This window comes from Hippopotamus amphibius, chromosome X (assembly GCF_030028045.1).
Source record: "Hippopotamus amphibius kiboko isolate mHipAmp2 chromosome X, mHipAmp2.hap2, whole genome shotgun sequence".
NCBI classification, from domain to species: Eukaryota; Metazoa; Chordata; class Mammalia; order Artiodactyla; family Hippopotamidae; genus Hippopotamus; species Hippopotamus amphibius.
The window spans coordinates 103,136,079-103,153,551 of NC_080203.1; the positions used below are offsets into that span (position 1 = coordinate 103,136,079).

The window sequence follows — 17,473 nt, forward strand, 5'->3', positions numbered from 1 at the left end:
AGACCAAATAGGTACCAGAGGACCTGATCATATGGGAACATTCTGTGTGAGATGATGTCGCGCTGATGTTTTTGAGCAGAAGAGGGATGTGACCTCCACGGCTGCTGTGTTGAGAGTAGACAGTAGGCGGGTGGGGACAGAAGCAAAGAGCCCTGTTAGCAGCGCCACTGTGATGGTGCAGGTGACAGATGATGGCAGCTCAGACTAGGATGGTCACAGTGGAGGTGACGACAAGCAGAGGTCAGATTCTGGACATGTTTTCAAGACAGGGTTGACAGGACTTGATAATGGACTACCCATGATGTGTGAGAGAGAGAAGAGTCAGGGGCAGGCTGAGGTTCTGGGGGAGCAAATGGAGTCTCGGTGCACTGGAGTGGGAAGGCCTTGGGGACAGGCAGTGGCGTCAGAAGAAAAGGAGAAGAGGGTGGGGTCCTGGAAAGTCCAGTGAAGAGAGTTTCGCAAGGAGGGGAATGTGATCAACTCTATCATGCACTAAGGAGATGGATGGCAGCCCTTCTGGCTGCAGCTGTAGTGACAGTTGCTCCCTACCCCACAATCTCACTGACATCATTGGACTTTTCTGTTATGTCCAACACTCACTATTCCTTCTCTCCCAAGTGTTAGAGACAATTTTCATACACGAGCTCAAAACACAACTGTCCTCTATATTCTGTTCTCAATTTCCTGTTTCTTGGAGCTCCACTAGATGGTAGGTAGCTGAACTCTCATCCCGCAGCGGGAGACAAAGGGACACATCACTCAGAGCTCCTGTCCAGCACGCCCTGGAGCAAGTCTGTAAGAGGAAGCCAGTTTTTTCCATTCAGGGTGGGCTCTTTTTCACCTAGAATGCTGCTTCGCATTGACCATTCACAGAGCTCCTAGGGCTTCAGGCAACACCAACCCCTTCTATGGCCATTCACCTCTCACATCCAATCTCCCCAGATCCTCCCTAGGTCCTCCAGGACTCACAGTGGCCCTAGATCTAGAAACCATACTGCACTATATTCGAGGATTATGCCTTAAGCATTTTGTCAAAGTAAATGGAATTACTGAAATAGATGCACATTATTCTTACTCAATGGTTAACTTTGTTTAACATCACAACCTAATTTTGCTCTTATATATTGTCACTAATTAAACTTCTGGGTTTGAAAGTGGAATTCTCTTCCAAGATCATCTTTTTTTCCCCATTTTTCAACTTCTAATTTTGAAATAATTTTTGACTTGCAAAAAAAAGTGAGAAAAATAGCACAAAGAATTCCTGAATACCCATCACCTAGTTTACCCAAATGTTATTTTTCATGCCACAGAGAAATGATAAAGATAAGAAAGTTAACACTGGCAAAATACTGTCATCTGATCCACAGTCCTTAAGTTCATCAATTGTCCCACTAATGTTCTTTTTCTGGTCCAGGATCCAGTCCAGGTCCACAGGTTGCATGTAGTTGTTTTGTCTCCCTTAATCTGGAACAGATTTTCAATGTCTCTGTCTTCCATGACCTTGACATATTTGAAGAGCACTGCCCAGGTATTTTTTAGAATGTCCCTCAATTTGGGTTTGTCTGATCTTGATTGAATTCAGGCTATGCACTTTTAGCAAGGATACCATAAAAATGATTTTCCAAGATCATCTTTTGAAGTAAACTCTTATGCTCCATCCCAGTGAACTTCAGTATCTTCATTCATTTACCTTGATCTTTCATCATTATTTTGTGAAGATACAGGGTAGTAGTTAAGTTTGGAAAAATTGTTTAATATCTCTATGCCTCAATGTCCTCCTCTGAAAAGCAGGAATAATAATTGTGAGGATTCAATGAGATGAAGCATAAAGCATCCTTAGCGCATAGTAGAAGCAAGAAGATGGAGCCTGCCCCAGCCTCAGTTCATACAGGAGGAAAACGTTGAACAGAGTCTCCCTTCACTCCCAGCCAACATGCAATGGTCATGTAGTATAGCAAGAAGTAAACTTTTATTGCTTTAAGCCATTAAGATTTAGGAGTTGTCTGTTACTGCAGCAGAGCCTAATCCTGACTTACTGACATAGAAATTGAGATTAGAAGTAGGGCATCCTGTGACAAAACCTAAAATAAATGACTTTGACGTAGCGATCTGTTGGTGGGTAGCAAAGAAGCAGATACTGAAGGCTGATAAAGTGAAGATCTCTGCAAGAGGCAAAGCATTGTTAAAAAATGTTAGTCTGTAGTCACTTGGGAAGAAAATCATATATTTATTAAACCTGTAGATCTAGGAGGGAAAGATGGAAAACTTAATGCTGGCAATGTGCTCTTGGCTGTTAACTGAGAATTGACTGGCTTGCAGGTAGAAATTGTAGTAACTCCTGGGTATCAACCAATGTTCCTGAAATTTGAGCTTAATACTCTGACAGGAAGGGAGAACTTTGGGGTTGTCAAACTTGAGCAAGGGCTGAGTGTATTTTGTATACAAAAAGGACCATGGACTAGTGATATTTTCCACAAGTGTCCAATATCACTTGTAGGCATGTGGCAGGATGGCACTTTCCAGCCCCCTTGATATTAAGTATAACATCAATATTTTTAGGTACAAAATCAAGAAGTAAAGAAGTGAAACCAAAGAAGTAAACACAATCCCTTTTAAGTCACATTACAAAGTTGGGGCTCTAGGGACTTCCCTGGTGGCACAGTGGCTAAGAATCCACCTGCCAATGCAGGGGACACAGGTTCAGTCCCTGGGCTGGGAAGATCCCACATGCTGTGAAGCAACTAAACCCATGCACCACAATTACTGAGCCTGTGTGCCACAACTACTGAGCCCGTGTGCTGCAACTACTGAAGACTGGGTGCCTAGAGCCCGTGTTCTGCAACAAGAGAAGCCATTGCACTGAGAAGCTGGCAAACCGCAATGAAGAGTAGACCCTGCTTGCCGCAATTAGAGAAAGCCCACACACAGCAACAAAGACACAACACAGCCAAAAATAAAACAAAAACAAAGACAAAAACAAAGTCAGGGCTCTATTCTGAAGCAGTAGGAGGCCTTGAAAGATTTTCAAAAGAGGAAAGACAAGAATCTGCCTGGGAATTGCATTTCTCATCAAAACTTAGAATAAGCTAATGTTTCATAAAGAAATCTATGCATGAATCTGATCATGTGAAATCTGATAAAAAAAATACCCCCAAAATAACACAATACAACATAACACAACACAACATGGAGAAAAAGTGAGAATTCCCTTTCACCTAACCCCAAATCCCTCTTACTTCCTCAGATTATCATACCAGTATTTTGGTGTGCATCTTTTTAGACCTTTTTATACACACCTAATTCTTCTGTGATTTGTCTATAGGCATATCTCCAAGATATTACAGCTCCAGACCACCACAATAAAGCAAATATCTCAATAAAGCAAGTCACACACATTTGGGGGTTTTCCAGTGCATATAAAAGTTATGTTTATACTATACTGTAGTCTATTAAGTGCAATAGCATTATGTCTAAGAAAATAATGGACATACCTTAATTAAAAAATAATACTGTTGGGAAAATTGTGCCAATAGGTTGCTCCAACCAGGGTTGCCACAAACCTTCAATTTGGAAAAAACACAGTATCTGCAAAGCACAATAAAAGTACAATAAAATGATGTATGCTTTTAATTATTCTGAAATCAGAAAACCAATAAACATTTACAGTACTATGACGTTATAATATTATATGATAATATAGATCATTATTATTATTGTTGTTAACTTCTATCTGAGTTGTGCTAGTATTATTTTTCCTTCTCTATGGATCTAATGTCATGTCTATACCACTAAAAGAGAATATTCCTAGAGTGATGTCTGAATGGATTCCTTTTTTTTTTTTTAACTCCCATCAAATGTTTTTCCCATATGCTCAAGAAATCCAACTCTCTTATCACTTTACATATTCCAAGTTCCTTTATTTCCTGGAGATCTTGTTGGAACACTCTTTTCTCCTGCTTCTATCTGAAATACACTCACCCTGAAATACTCCACAGCCATAATCCTGGGACATTCCTTCTCTGCTCTCCTGGGTTAGAACCATTGCTTTCTACATCCTATTTCCTCATTTGTTTTAGATTACTTCCTCATTTTTAAAAAATGCAGCCTCAAGTGACGTCTCAAGAAAGAGTTATGGGAGGTTAATTTTAGTGTACCTAAAAACCTGAAAACATCTTACAGTTCCAATTCCTCCACGTCCCCACGAACATCAAAAGTTTAAAATTTTAGCTGTATTGGTCGATATGAGGTAGTATTGCCTTGTGATCTTAATTTGCGTTTTCCTGATGCTGATAACATGGAGAATTTTTCATGTTTATTGGCTATTTAGATGTATTTTGTTGAGAAGTGACTGTCCAAGTGTTTTGTACACTTGGAATTTTTTTGTCTCTTTGTTATAGATCTGTAAAAGTTCTTTATATATTTGGAATATGAGTCCTCTATGGATATATATTGTAATTATTTTCTCCCTATCTGTGACTTGTCTTTTTAATTTCTTAATATTATTTTTTGATGAACAGAAGTTCCTAATTCTATAAAGTCTGATTTTAAATTTTTTTCTTTTATGGTTAGTGCTCATTGTATACTGTTTATAAAACCTTTGCCTAACCCCAAGATCATAAATATAGTCTCCTATGTTTTATTCTAGAAATTTTGTTTGTTACCTTTTCCATTTAGGTCACTTAGGTCTACGCTAAGCTCTAATTTTGGTGTGCGGTGTGAGGTAGAGGTCAAGGTTTATATTATTCCATATGTATATGTAATTGTTCCAGCACCATTTATAGAAAAGACCATCCTTTCCCTTCACTTAATTGCAATTGTACATTTGGTTTACATCAAGTTAATATATCTTAACTTGATTTATTAATATATATATATTAACTAGAATATATATATAAACCTGAAAAAATATATATAGCCTATTTTATATCCTGGCCCTTATACTCACACTTTCTTAATTATTATACCTTCAAAGTGTGCTAGTAGGACTATAAATTATAATTTGGGACAACCACTTTGGATAAGTCTGACTGTCTATTAAAGCTAAACATACACTACTCTATGATCTAGGAATCTGACTCCTACATATATGCATATGACTACCGAAAAAGATATACAAGAATGTTTAGAGCAGCTTTACTCATGATAACCAAAAATTGGAAACAAACCAAATGTTTGTTAATGGAAGAATGGACAAATGAGTTTCAGTGGCATCACAGAATTGAAGATTACACCACCATAAAAAAGAACAAACTTCTGCTGCACACACCATGGATGAATCGCAGGAAGATCTTTGAGCGAAAGATACAGAACTGCATATACCACAGGATTCTATTTATATGAAATTCAGAGCTTGCAAAAAAAAAAACAAGTATATGATATTAGAAATCAGAACAATGGTTACCTCTAAGGGGCAGGGAGGAAAATCAGGCATGAGGGAAATCCGGTTCTGGAAATGTTCTGTATCTTGATCTGCATGGTGTTGCATGGTACCTACATATGTAAAAAAAATTCTTGACTTGTACACTCAAGATTAGTATCCATTATACACTGCTTTACATATATTATATATCAAGAAATGATTTGAAAAAAATGGAAGTCAGAAAATGTCTTTATTCCGCCTCACAATTGAGTGTTTAGCTGGGTTATAGGATATAAACTATGTGCTTCTTCTCCGATTCTCTCAAATGCCTCCTTTCTTTCCCTCTTGGTCAGAGCCCCATCTGTGTGGGGTGGCTCCTTTCCTCCCAGACCTCAATGAAATGTTCCAACGCAGAGCATGACATCTAATTCCTGACACGTCACTGAGGCTGGACGATGCAAACCAAAAGTGTGGGGTGGGGGTTGGGGGGAGGGGAGGAGGGTGATGAAAAGGAAAAACTGTCCCTTCTCTCAACACTATTTCACTTCTGGTCACCAAATGTGTGGATTTTTCCCTACACTGACCAATTCTCTAACACCAGCTGTGTGTCCTACAATTTAATTCAGTTCTGACACCATCTATCTGGAGTTATCAACAGGTTCCACAAGTTAAAGGTTCAGTCCCACAAGACTGCTCCCATTTTCAGTGCCAATCACAAGTCCCAGGTTGTCACCTGTACTTCTGACCCATGGGCTATAAATTGGGGTTCCCACGATCCCCTCCTCAGGTTTGATAATTTGCTAGAGCAGCTCAGAGGACGCAGGAAAACCTTTTACTTACTAGATTACCAGTTCATTATAAAAGGATACAACTCAGGAATAGCCAGATGGAAGAGATGCATAGGCCAAGGTATGGGGGAAGAGTCACAGAGATTCCACACCCTCTTGGGATGTGCCACCCTCTCGGCACCTCGATGTGATCAGCAACCTGGAGGCTGTCCGAACTCTGCAGGTCAGAGACTCTTATGCAGGCTTCATCACATAGGCAGGATCAGTCATTAACTCAAACGCCAGCCCCTCTCCCCTTTCTGGAGGATGGGGTAGTGGGGCTGAAGTTTCTCTGCTTCTAATAATGGCTTGGTCTTTCAGGTGACCAGCCCCTATACTAAAACTCTCTAGAATTCTGTCCACCAGTAGTCACCGCATTAGAACCAAAGATGCTCCCATCACTCAGGAAATTCCAAGAGATTTAGGAGCTCTGTATCAGCAACTGGGGTCAAAGACCAAATATTAGAACCAAAGATGTTCCTAGCACCTATATTACTTAGGAAATTACAAATGTTTTAGGCGATCTGGCTCTCTCTCTCTCTCTATATATATATATATAGCAATATCATAGGCGGTTATAGTCCCATGGAGTAAATCTTGACCAATGGAAAACAGACAAGAGGAATATACTGGGAAGATAAATGCCTACCCCTTTCTCTCTTTCTTGGACCACTTGGAGGTGCAGTGCCTTTCAGAGGTCTTCCAGAGACGATCCAAGCACTGAGCACACACACCTAATGAGCTTGGGGCTCACTGTAAATTGGCGGTCAGTGCAGTGATACTTAACATCTGGTGCTTCATACTTCCTTGCCTCACTTTCCCTGCTCCTCACCCTCACCACCCTGGGCTTATACCTAGCAAGCCAAATATCACCATTTTAATCTTTGCTTTAAACTCTGCTTTCTGGGGGACCCAGGCTGAGACATCATAACATTTGAATATGACTTTCAGCAAAACTTTGAGGGCCTTAGTTCATGGTCTTCTAGTTTCCAGTGTTGGTAGAAACAGTTTGATTCTTTCTACATTATGGGTTAACTGTTTTGATTTGTTTGAATTTGCTTTAATTTTTCTCATCTGTAGGCTGTTGCCATCTTGCTTTAACCTGATACTCTGAAATTGTGTAATAGTGTGTCTAGATGTGGGGATTTGTTTTCAGTGTACTGGTTACTCAGTGAAATCTATCAGCATGATGACTTGTGTTATTCAGCTCAGGTTAAGTTATGTTATCTCTTTGATACTTTTCTCCCACCTGCTATCTCTGTACTCTTTCTGGAACTTTCATTGGCTGGATGATGGATTCTACTCTTTTCAGTCACAGTTGCCAGTATTCTCTTCCTTTATATCTGGTATTTCCACATCCCTAAACCCTCCAGCATTCTTGAGGATAGGTAGGCGTCTTCCTAAGATTTAGCCTCCTCTGCACATAATTCTAGTTTTGCTTTCCTCGATCCCAGTTCATGAATTACCACTCCTCTACCAATCATCCAGCTTCTAGGGATGTATTGAAATCTTTTATCCCTTGATGGTCCTCTTCTATTCTTTTTGCATGGGTTATACTATTATTATTTTTAAATGTGCTTTATGAATCTTAGGAGAAAGAGAAGGAAAATTGCTTAGGGTCAGTTCACCATCCTGAACTGTGTCTGAATTTTTATCATGTAGTTGAACCTGTCTTTTTCATGTGACTTGTGGGTTTCATCATTATTTAATGAGGCTATGTATTTTTTTTCTAAATGCTAGGGGCATGCTTTGGATTCATTTTCCCAGTTTAATCTGTACTTAGAGAAGAACTGTAAGTTCTCTGCCATCTGAAAACAACCAACACCACCTGCAGCAGAACTTTACCACCAGGTCAAAACTTCCTCATTTCTGAAAATAACTAATTTTGTTTTTGAATGCCAGTAAGAAAGTGAAAAGTGAAAATAATTGTTAATGTATTCTGTGTTTTTCACTTTCAGCAGAAGATTTAAGGAATTATTTGTAGAATAAAATTTTTTTCTTCTTTTAATGCCTTAAATATCATATAACTTTCTTCTCCCCTCCCCACGTTTAAAGCAAACTAATTATTTTTATCTTTAAATTAATTGTAAACAGAGTTTACTTCTTTAAGGAAAATCTATACAAGTTCTTTCCTTTCTCCAAGAAATGTGGACATTCCTGTACTGGAAATTAGACATACTAACTTATTATTAGACATACTAATAATGCAAAACTTAAGCCATCTAGGAATACCCTGGAATGAGTCATTCTTAATGTCTACAATTTCCAGAAAATTTATCATTTAAACAGTCAGGGACTTCCCTGGTGGCGCAATGGTTAAAAATCTGCCTGTCAATGCAGGGGGCACGGGTTCGAGCCCTGGTCCGGAAAGATCCCACATGCAACTAAGCCTGCGAGCCAAAACTACTGAGCCCATATGATGCAACTACTGAAGCCCATGTACCTAGAACCTGTGCTCCACAACAAGAGAAGCCACCACAATGAGAAGCCCTCGCACTGCAATGAAGAGTAGCCCCCTGCTTGCTGCAACTAGAGAAAGCCCATGCGCAGCAACAAAGACCCAACACAGCCAATAAAATAAATAAATAAATAAATTTATAAAAAAAAAATAAACATAGGCAAAAATCTTAACCATTGTGCATGAATATTTAGCTGACTCAACACGATTTAACTCTTGTGAATGGAGTGTTAAAAACATAATTGCCAGGCTTCCTAGGTGGTGCAGTGGTTAAGAATCCACCTGCCAATGCAGGGAACACGGGTTTGAGCCCTGCGCGAGGAAGATCCCACGTGCCGCAGAGCAACTAAGCCCTGTGCCACAACTGTTGAGCCTGTGCTTTAGAGCCCATGAGCCACAACTATTGAGCCCATGTGCCGCAACTACTGAAGCCCACGTGCCTAGAGCCTGTGCTCCGCAACAAGAGAAGCCATGGCAATGAGTAGCGCCCACTTGCTGCAACTAGAGAAAGGCCACATGCAGCAATGGAGACCCAACACAGCCAATAAATAAATAAATATAAATAAATGTGTAAAAAACCATAAGTGCCATTATATATGTTATTGTGTCAAATTGTAGGTTCTAATTAATATTCTCAGCCCTTTAGGTTCTGGCCAGTACACTGACCAAAGAAAAAGCTCAGTGTGCATGGCATTTGTTGAATATGAATGAATTAATGAATAAAAAAAGAAATACAGTAACAACAACAACAAAAAGAAATACAGTACAATGATGCCTTTATGTTCTGTTGAGGTATATAGACCTCTTTTCCCTTATACTAAATGACCTCAGATTGCTATGCTTCTGAATTTTTGTCTGCTTGTAGCATTTCTTTCTTTACTCTCTCTTTAGGTTCTCAGATGTCACTCAGTACCATTGTGTGTATACCTCTAATAATTCTTCTCTCTTCTTTTAACCTGCTACTTCTTACCAACTATGGATCTGGGACCAAGATCACTAAGCTTGTTATGGCAAGTGTGAAAAAGCTCTGAGTGAATTTCAGATTGGCTTTGGCAGAGTTTAATGTACTGGGTGTGGATTTTAGTTCTATTTTGGCAGCTCAGACACTTCCTCCTGCCCTCATCCCCAGTTTTTAGTTCTGTTTCAGGGAGTAAGATTGCCCGATAGCTTACTTCTACACAGAGAGAACAACATGCTAGCTATTGGGGTAGAACTGTCTAAAATAAATTACCCGTATTTTCTATGTGGCGACACCTTTGGGATCCGTGATCCCAGGGAGTTTCAAAGCAAGGAGAACTCCACATAAGTCACGACAATTCAGAGGATATAGTGTTTTTCCTCATAGAGCCAACATGTTCTTTATGGTAATCCCCAGAAAAATTTCCCATGCAATGTAAGCATGAATACAATCACCTTCAACTCTCATTCTGGACCCCTCCAGTCAGCAGCTTTGTCATGTAACACATTAAAGTTAGATGCTTAAAACAAGAACTATTTACTTTTTCCTGTGCATCTGGAGTTCATCTGGGTGATTCTGTAGATGTGAGCTGGGCTCACTTATGCATCCACAGTCAGTAGTGGGTTGCCTACAAAGTTCTTTAGTCTTGGCCTCTCTCTCGTATGTCTGGTATCTCGGCTGGCACTACTAGGCCGAATCTGCTCCACTCTACACACATCACCTTCAAGCAAGCTAGCCTGGGTATACTGTCATGGAAAAGGTAGAGGAGCAAAAGAGAGAAGAGAAGCACGCCAGATTTCTTGAGGCCTAGACTTTGGAACTCACACATCAATTTCATTGCATTCTATTGGTTAGTGCAAGTCACAAGAACAGCCCAGATTCAAAGGGTGAGCAAATAGACTCCTCCTCTTGATGGAAGAAACCCTGAAGCCACATGGCAGAGGGCATGGATACAGAGAGAAGTGGAAAATCGGGGCCAAATTGCAATCAACTGAAACATTATTTACTTTTTTTAAAGCAAGGAAAAAGAATCACCCAATTTTATTTTAACATTCCCTATTTTGTTTCACTCCCTCTAATTAATACTGGTACCATCTAGTGATATCTCATTTTTCCCCCTATTTCCACCTCCACTCTGTTTGATATACGATACCTTAAAGAGGAAGAAGATTTCTCAAAATGCATTTTTCTACCTACCAAGTGGAAAGTAAAATTTGTGGAATGTTTTCTTCAAGGGAAAAAAATGCAAAAACTCATATTCTTAAAATGAGTTTTACAGCCTACTCCATTGCGAGTTGGATGTGGCCTTTGATCTTAGTAAAGTCACAGGCACATTGGCCCTGGAAGAATGAAACACTGAGTAATAGATGCACCAGGAAGTTGACAACAGAGATGCCTGAGTTGAATATTTTAGCTGTGGGTGGGTCCTGCAGAGCCCCCAACTGGAAAACAGGCTCATCAGATAGGTCTGCTGAACTTCATTAGCAGCATATGGAATAACTACCATGTGAATCATGTGCTCTAGTGATTTTCAGCCAATGTAGGTGCATTAACTATCCCCAGGAGATGTTAGGATAGCGTGATTCTTTTTTCTTATCAAGCAATAAGAGGAGGTCTGAAATTTGCTCTGAAATCTCAGAAAAGACAAAGGTGATTCATTGCTTCTGCCCTGAATTTCCCCCCCATCTGATCTGAAAGAGTGATGTTTAACTTATTCTATGTGAGTGGGAGGGCTAGTGATTTTATTGTTACTTAATTGGGAATTGCATGACTGGAAAGAGGAAGCAATGTTTAGCAATCAAGTGATCGAACATAATGGTAAACCTGGTGATTACTTAATATTCTAATGTAGTTCTAAAACTTGTGAAGATCTTTTGAGCCTAATTTTTTTATATGTCATATTTACTGTATTTGGAGTAGTCTTCCCTGAAGGATGAAGTTTCAGAGTATAATGCTTTGGGCTGTTTCCAGAAGTCAGACAGGTACAATTTTCAGAGTAAGATCGAGAAAATAAATTCATCGTGGCCACTATTCAAGTCCAAGCTTTCTTAGTACTTCCTTTTGTCCACAAAATAGCGTATATCAGGATTGAGTTTCTCCCTACAGTTTACAGAGTATCCCAATTCCCTGAAAATTGCTACTCTGTTAGCATTAATTACTATTAACTGGAATAGCCAATTCCTGAGGCTATTTCATTCCCCAGCCACCACACGATAATAAGGACTACAGGTTTTAAAGAATCCCAGGCCACCTGGTTTATCTTTTGCTGACTTTTTAGAAATCTCCAGGGGTCAGATTTCCTAGCCTCTGTCAGCAATTTGCTTTTTACCCAACAACATTTAGAGTTGAGAAATTCTGTCCTTTTATAACTTAGCTTCTTCCTCATGCAATTTTATTTCATCACACACACACACGCACACAATATTGACAATAACTGGCCTTTTCTTTCAGATAGAAGTCCTTTATGAATAAAGTAAATATAAAAACGTAGATTTCATAAATATCATTGAGTCACTCTGAAGCCTTCTTTTTATCCAAGCAAAATAATTGCATTTCCTAATAGGTCCCTTCTTAAGTGAAAATTAGGTTACAGGATGAATAGTGATGTTGGAGAACCCAGCTTCCTGATCTCCCTACAAAGATTAATGACTGACACTATCCCTGAACAAAAACAGCTCTGAAAGACCTCTAGAGTCCACTTAGGAACTTTTAGCAACACCATGGAACAGAAAAACTGAGAATAATCACATAAAAAGAGAAGAAAAAAATTCATTTTGCCCACATCCCCCCGCCCCTTGCCACTGGCATTGTTCAGGGCCAAGAAGAAACCTCCCAGCTAGAAAGAGCTCCCCTCACCAGGAACTCACCCCTTCCTTAAGAGTGGGGTGACAGCTTCCTCTGATTCTTGCGACACCTCACGAAGGTTGAAGGTTCCGCTTCAGTTTCACCCCACCTCAGCAGCAAAACTGAAATGTTAATACAGCCGGCTATGAACTAGGAAGGAAAGCAAAGGCTATTCTTAGCAGGCAAGCAGCTGGAGAGAGCGTGGGTCCCAGAGTCCCGCTCAGCAGAAAAAAATCAGCCAGTTTCCCCGCTGATGAAGCCAATGGCCAGCACAGCTGCTGCGGACCGCCTGATGATCTCTCCAGCTTTTGCCCCACAGGTATTCTGTTCAATGATGCTAGCTACCTGAGTCTCTCCCTGCTTCCTACCCTATCCATCGCCCCCGCGCCCCCTCCCCCACAAGCGGGATCACGCCTGTGCTGAGGTCTCTGTGGCGGGGCAAATGTAAGATCCTAGCCTCCTGAGTCCCTTCCCACCTCCACCAGAGCCCTGGAGCCATACTCACAGCTAGCTGGAGCTTCTGCAGCTGCAGAGGTGCAAAATCCCAGCCTAGCTCCCACCCCTAGGCAACCCCACTGCCATGCCTGCTCTGGAGGCTAGCCCCTGCAGCTGTGCACCTGCGTACTGCTGGCCTGACGCCAGTCATTGGCCTCCACTGCAACCTGCAAGCCCAGGGGAAGAGTGTGCCGCCATGAGTGAGTGCACTGACACCCAGGATCCCCGCAGCTGCTTGTGGGCCCAGATCAGGCCATGTACTGTCACTGGCCAGCACTACCCTGCCCACCTGTACCTAGCACCTCCAGCTTTGCACCTGCACGCCCCTAGCCTGAACCTATCACCAGCCTCCACTGCAGTGTACACACCCACTGGGGGAGAGTATGCAGCCACAGGAGAGCATGTCAACAGTCAGGTCTCCTGCAGCTACTAGAGAGCACAGAGTTAGCCTGGCCCTTGCTACCTGCCGTGGTTCCCATCACAAGTGCATCTGCAGCTATCGTCAGCAACTACATGGGCACCTGCTGCCGGCCGCCACAACCAAGTGTGTGTATACCACCAGCTCTGCCCACCCCCCAATGGCTACACTAGCTACTGAAACCGAAGGTACCATTTAGGACCCTAACAGCCCTTGCAGCCACTGTAGAACACCCCCTCCCCCACCATGCAGTACTCACCAAGGACCATACAGTTTTTTATACTGTAGGTTCCAGTGGCCTGAGCTGAAGAGACATCGCACTTTCCCAGATCAGGTGCAGCAACATACCCCCACACTTGGCACCCTGTACCTGTAGACCCAGGGTCACAACATGATCCAGTATGCCTCATCCTACAGATAAAAGGCTTCCCTTACTGAACTCAGTCCATAAAGTCTGGAAGAGGCAGATGCTTTTTCAAATATGTTGACACCTATTTAAGGCTACAGGGATCATGAAGAATCAGGGAAACATGTCTTCACCAAAGGAATACGGTAAAATTTCAGTAACTGGCCCCAAAGAAATGGAGGTCCAGGAATTGTCCAATAAAGAATTCAAGATAATTATTCTACAGATGCTCAGAGAGCTACACGAGAACACAGATAAACAATTTAATGATATCAGGAATTGATACAAGAGCAAAATGAGAAGTTCAACAAAAAGATAGAAAAAATGAAAAAGAACCAAACAGAAATTTTGGAGCTGAAGAATACAATAACTGAAGAATTCAATAGAGAGCTTCAATAGCAGACTTTAGCACACAGAAAAGAGAATCATTGAGTGAGAAGAGAGACCAATTGAAATTATCCAATCAAGGAGCAAGAAGAAAAACGAATGGAAAAGCATGAAGAAAGCTTAGGGGAATTATGGGACACCATAAAAAATAATGTATACATCACTGGAGTTCCAGAAGAAGAGAGGGGGGAAAGGAGTAGAAAGCTCAGTTAAAGAAATAATACAGAGTGAAGTAAGCCAGAAAGAGAAAAACAAATATTGTGTGCTAACTCATATATACAGAATCTTAAAAAAAAAAAATGGTACAGATGAACCCAGTGACAGGACAAGAATAAGGACGCAGATGCAGAGAATGGACTGGAGGACCCGGTGTTGGGGGGGCGGGGGGTGAAGGGGAAGTTGGGACAAAGTGAGAGAGTAGCATAGACATATATACACTACCAACTGTAAAATAGATAGCTAGTGGGAAGTTGCTGTATAACAAAGGGAGATCAACTAAATGATGGGTGATGCCTTAGAGGACTGGGATGGGGAGGATAGGAGGGAGTCGTGGGAGGGAGGGGTTATGGGGATATGTTTATAAATACAGTTGATTCACTTTAGTGTGCCTCATAAGCTGGTACAAGACTGTAAAGCAATTATATTCCAATAAAGAGCTTAAAAAAAAGAAAAAGAAAAAAGAAATGACTGAGAGCTTCCCAAATGTGGGAAGAGATTGACATCCAAGTTCATGAAACTAATAAGTCACCTAAAATTTTCAATCCAAAACAATCTTCTCAAAAACACGTAGACAAAACTGTCTAAAACCAAAAGACAAAGTGAGAATTTTTTTTTTTAATGGAACGCTTCACGAATTTGCGTGTCATCCTTGCGCAGGGGCCATGCTAATCTTCTCTGTATCGTTCCAATTTTTAGTATATGTGCTGCCGAAGCGAGCACCAAAGTGAGAATTTTAAAAGCAGCAAAAGGAAAAAAAAATCCCTCATACAAGGGAACTTCCATAAGGCTGTCAGTGGATTTCTCAGCAGAGACTTTGCAGGCCAGAAGAGAATAGGATGATATATTCAAGATGCTGAAAGAAAGAAACTGCCAGTTAAGAATACTTTACCAAGCAAAGTTGCCTTTCAGAATTGAAGACAAAACATAAACTTTTCCTAATAAACAAAAGCTGATGGAATTCCTCACCACTAAATCTGCCTTATGAGAAATGCTGAAAAGAGTTCTTCAAGCTGAAACAAAAGGATGCCAATTAGTAACATGAAAACATGTGAAAATATACAACACATTGGTAAAAGTAAGCATAGGGTTAGATTCAGAATGCCCTAACACTGTAATATGGTGATGTGTTGACTACTTAACTCTAGTATAAAGGTTAAAGGACAAAAGTATTAAAATAGCTATAGTTTCAACAATTTGTTAATAGTTACACAATATAAAAAGATGTAAATGATGACAAAAACATACGAGGGGGCAATAAAAGGACAGAGGTTTTGTATGTAGTCAAAATGAAATTATCAGTGTAAGATAGACTGTTATACATATGTTTTATGTAAGCCTCATGGGAACCACAAAGCAAAAATGTGCGATACATACACATAAGATAAAGAGAAAGGAATCAAAGCATACCACTAAGGAAAATCATCAATTTACAAAGAAAGGCAATAAGAAAGGAAGAAAAGAAAAATGGAACTACAAAATGGCCAGAAAACAATTTAAAAGATGTCATTAGTAAGTCTTTACCAATCGATAATTACTCTAAATGTTAATGGATTGAATTCTCCACTCAAAAGGTATAGAGCAGTCAGATGGTAATAAGCAAGACTCAACTATATGCTGCCTACAAGAGACTCACTTCAGCTTGAAGGACACACATAGCCTCAAAGTGAAGGGATGGCAAAAGATATTCCATACAAGTGGAAACAAAAGAGAGCGGGAATAGCTATACTTATATCAAACAACATAGACTTTAAGGCAAGAATGGTAACAAGAGACAAAGATGGTCATTATATAATGATAAGGGGGTCAATTAGTCAAGAAGATATAATAATTGTAAATATATATGCACCCAATATTGGAGCACCCAAATACATTAAGCAAATACTAGCAGATCTGGAGGGAGAAATAGACAACAATCCAATAATAGTAGGGGACTTCAACATCCTACTCTCAACAATGGACAGGTTATCAAGACCGAAAAGCAACAAGGAAATGTTGGACTTGAAACATAGTTTAGACCAATGGAACCAACAGACACATACAGAATATTCCATCTAACAGCAACAGAATACACATTCTTCTCAAGCACACATAGAACATTCTCTAGGATAGATTAAATGATAGGTCACAAACAAGTCTTAGTAAATTTAAGAAGATTGAATTATAAGTATCTTTTCTGACCACAATGGTATGAAGCCAGAAATCAATAAGAGGAGGAAACTGGAAAATTCACAAATATGTGGAAATTAAGCAATATGCTCCTGAACAACAAAGAAGAAACCAAAGGTAAATCAAGGAATATCTCAAATCAAATGAAAATGGAAGTGTAACATGTCAAAACCTGTGGGATACTGCAAAGAGTATATCTTAAATGTTCTCACCACAAAAAAGCAATGGTAATTATGTGACAGGATGGAAGTGTTAGCTAATGCTAATCGTGGTAATCATTTTGCAATATATAAATATATTGAATTAACACATTGTACATCTTAAACTTACACAATGTTGCATGTCAATTATATCTCAATAAATCTGGGGCAAAAAAGAAATTGGCAGATTATTGAGGTTTAAGAATCCAGATATTTTGTAACCATCATTATAAAAATCAATTCAGTGTCATGTCATCAATATATGCTAAAACAACTGGGTGAAAGACTATTGGAGAAAATGGTATTTATACAATCATACTTCCCAAATGTTTATTAGTAATTATAAAAGTAAAATAATATTTTACATTTATAACAGAAAAATCTGGTGATCAAACAATACCACAAATAACAGGACAAACTGATAATATCTACCTCCTAATGCAATGCACTAAGGATACAATGTCACCTATACATAGACTATATAGTAAATGATAGTTTTGTATTGGTGTTAAGTTTCTTGGATTGGTTCATTGCATTGTGGTTATATAAGTGAAAGTTGCTGTTCTTTGGAAAAACATTATTTGGTGAATCAGCATGTCATATGCTTTAACTATCTTATAACTTTATTTTTCAACACCTCAATAAAGCTGAAAAAACATCAAGATAAATGAAAGTGAAAATTAGCATGAATCCAGTTAAGCAGTGTTTCTAAACTAAGATACCAAGATACTTATAT

The 17,473-nt window shown here is 39.8% G+C and overlaps 1 non-coding gene across 1 annotated transcript; it reads right to left on the minus strand.

Moving 5' to 3' along the window:
- Positions 1-14,983: 14,983 nt before the first annotated feature.
- LOC130842841 (U6 spliceosomal RNA) lies at positions 14,984-15,091 on the minus strand. Its single transcript, XR_009050614.1, has one exon. It is a non-coding gene; the product is annotated as a U6 spliceosomal RNA (small nuclear RNA).
- Between the last annotated feature and the right edge of the window lie 2,382 nt (positions 15,092-17,473).